Below are 2,800 nucleotides of genomic sequence, written 5' to 3' on the forward strand. Positions count from 1 at the left end.
GTGTTTATTTGTATGGCGCATTTCAGAAACAAGGCACTTAAAAATGTTTTACCTCATAAAAAAAAAAAAAAAAAAAACATCATACAGTCAACTAAGTAATGAGCGGTAAAATATCATGAAAATCATCAATACTTTGTGATGTGCAATTACATAAGATCCATATAAATAGACCTATAAGAAAATACAGCAGCACAAATATGCTGCTGTCTTTGTTTTTTAATGGGATTCAGCCCCACAGATATAAGCTGTGAAGCTCAAGCTGTCTTCTCTGAGCCATTAGAGGTTTCCCCGCATTTTGTTGCAGCATGAGAGCGGAGCAGAACAGAGGTTTCTGCTGGCACAGCACTGCTGGATGTGAAGAGTCATGATTTAGTCAAGAGTCTCCTCATATCCCAAGGACATGTTCATGTTCAAAAGGCTGTTCTCCCTCAGGCTCCGTGAACCCTACCCATGAGCCCCTTCTGCCCTGACTTCTTTCATGTGTGCGCATTGTTATTTTGCTGGTGCCGTGTCAAATGGGTTCGCTGCTTTAATTGACCGAAGAAAACAGCTGCAGAAATCGTCATTAAAATAGCATTTGCGACGATCGGCTGTGAGTGGAGAAGTTGGGGGGGGGGTTCTTGAACCGTCGACCCTTTCGGAGGTGACCTGTACAGGAGACGTGACCTTTGCTGCTGCACAACCGGAGGATTCGTCGAGGAACATCGCGTTGCTTTGGATTTACGTTTACAGACATTCAGAAATCAAGGCATGCACGAGCCTAACCGCGCCTGCAGTGTTGCGTGGCGAGGAGCCACAACAGCTGAGTTAGTTCCTCTGCCGAGTGCCGAGGAGAGCTTACATATTCTGCACACAAATAGGCTGGAAGCCCACAAGCGACGAAAAAAAAAAGAGCTGTTGTCAGCCAGAGAGGAGCACACACAGAGCCAGTGGGTGAGAAACGCCTGACTACTTGTTTATGCCTCTTTCTTAACTTATCGTAATTTCTCACTGCACTGTTATAATTTTTTCATGATTAGGAAATCGGCTCAACCATGCAAAACAACTGGAGGGCAGAAAAGGCCCTTTGTGACAGCAGCATCTTCTGTCAATGCGTCATGTGTAGATTTTTATTTTATTTGGATTTTATGGGATAAACCATGAAACCATGAAGTTTTCAATACAATCTTACTGCAGCATTTAAATCCAGAATTCAATGAAATGTAACTTGGTTAACTTTTGTATTTTATTTTTATGTTTTTTTCACATTTTGTCCATTTGAACAAGCAAATTAATTTCATTGGAATTTGATATAACATGTGAACACAGAATTGTGCGGCTTCAAAGTGTTTATTTGATACTTGTAAATAAAAAGTTGCATGGATTTGTTTTCAAACCTGTCAAACTTTTCACTGCGTTTACAGCAGCAAGTTTTTTCGTCGTATGTCTCCAGCAGTAAATGTTGTTGGCAACTACAAAAGGCACAACTTCTGGTTTTCTCTTTAATTATAGATGGACAGACAGACAGGTTTTCAGAAAGCCTATGCTAAGCTCCACAACTGATGCTCAAGCAGATTATTTAAAAAAAAAATAAAAACTTCACTCACAAAAAGTATGCTAGTGTGCTTAATCAGAATCATAAGCAGCTCGAGTTTTCACAATTTTGCAAAGCAACCCCCCTCCGCTTCCTCAATCCCATCCGACTTCTGTGCTGCAGAGGCTTTGAGACGAGCGAAAGAAGGGGAGGACTGGAAGCCCCTCTGGACTTGAAAGACTCACAGAAATCCCATCATCTGCCTTGCCGATGGGCACAGTTCAGGTGTTTTCACACTGACGTTTTATCAAATGTGATGACTGAAGATCCATGGCTCCAGACAGTGTCAGCTTAGGCACACACTGAAGCAAAATGAGCGGTGAGAGAAGAGCCTTTTCAAAACTATACGCTTTTGAGGTGCGAGACGGGGCTTTACGAAAGTCGTAAAGGCGCTGACGAATGACGCCGCACCAGAAGTTTCTTCTCCAAACTGCAGTAAAGATCTTATATACAAACATCTCTGGAATCTACTTTCTAATAAGAATATGAAAGGCACAGTAAAGTTTGTTATTGGGTGGAAATCCTGTTGGGGGTTTTCCCAGAAGACGCCGCATGTCACTGCATGCTGGATTGTTGCCTCTCTTCGTGAGGATATTTCATGCTTCCCTGCAGTGGACTGACCAAAGCCTGTTCAGGCACATGCCAGAATACTCTGCTGCCTTTTGAAATCGTCCCTAAGACAAAATCACTGGGGATTTTTTCTGCTGTGGTATCAACAAACACAATTCTTCTGTTTCTTCCTAGCGGAAACCAGTGGGAGTCTCTGTGAGAGGGGAAACTTGGAAAAACCCCTCGTCTCTTCTTCAATCTTGTTTTGCACACTTCACCACATGCATTTTGACATTCTCCTCATAGGAAAACACAGGACTGCTTGCAGATTTTTCTCACATACCTGTATGTTCCTCTTTTCAAAGTAAAAGGGGAATTAGAGCTCTGACAGCCCACATAGGAACTGAACTCCACAAGACAAAACAAAGTAAAGATAAATGTGAGGGAAGCCACTGCAAGGGAGTAACATTTTTAATCAGTTTCCAGAGAGATATTTTTGTTTACCAAGAGATTGTGTTTCTCCACGTATGGCACTCTCGTAACTTTTATTTTTGAATCAAGGGTTCAAAAGCAAAACGACTGAAGATTTCAAGTCTCTTTTTTCAAATCCAAAAAGGTTACATGTGGTAAGATTACTACGACTTTAAGCAAACTGGGAAACCCTGGAAACTTTGTAAC

At 41.8% G+C, this 2,800-nt stretch overlaps 1 long non-coding RNA gene across 1 annotated transcript; it reads left to right on the top strand.

The window, feature by feature from the left end:
* Nucleotides 1-296: 296 nt before the first annotated feature.
* LOC106961934 (uncharacterized) lies at nt 297-1,459 on the top strand. The gene is made up of 2 exons (XR_001427858.1): nt 297-933; nt 1,020-1,459. It is a non-coding gene; the product is annotated as an uncharacterized LOC106961934 (long non-coding RNA).
* The last annotated feature ends 1,341 nt before the right edge of the window (nt 1,460-2,800 follow it).

The sequence above is a fragment of the Poecilia latipinna genome, unplaced genomic scaffold (assembly GCF_001443285.1).
Source record: "Poecilia latipinna isolate Pla-1442-1.1 unplaced genomic scaffold, P_latipinna-1.0 Scaffold1351, whole genome shotgun sequence".
In the NCBI taxonomy this organism is placed as follows: Eukaryota; Metazoa; Chordata; class Actinopteri; order Cyprinodontiformes; family Poeciliidae; genus Poecilia; species Poecilia latipinna.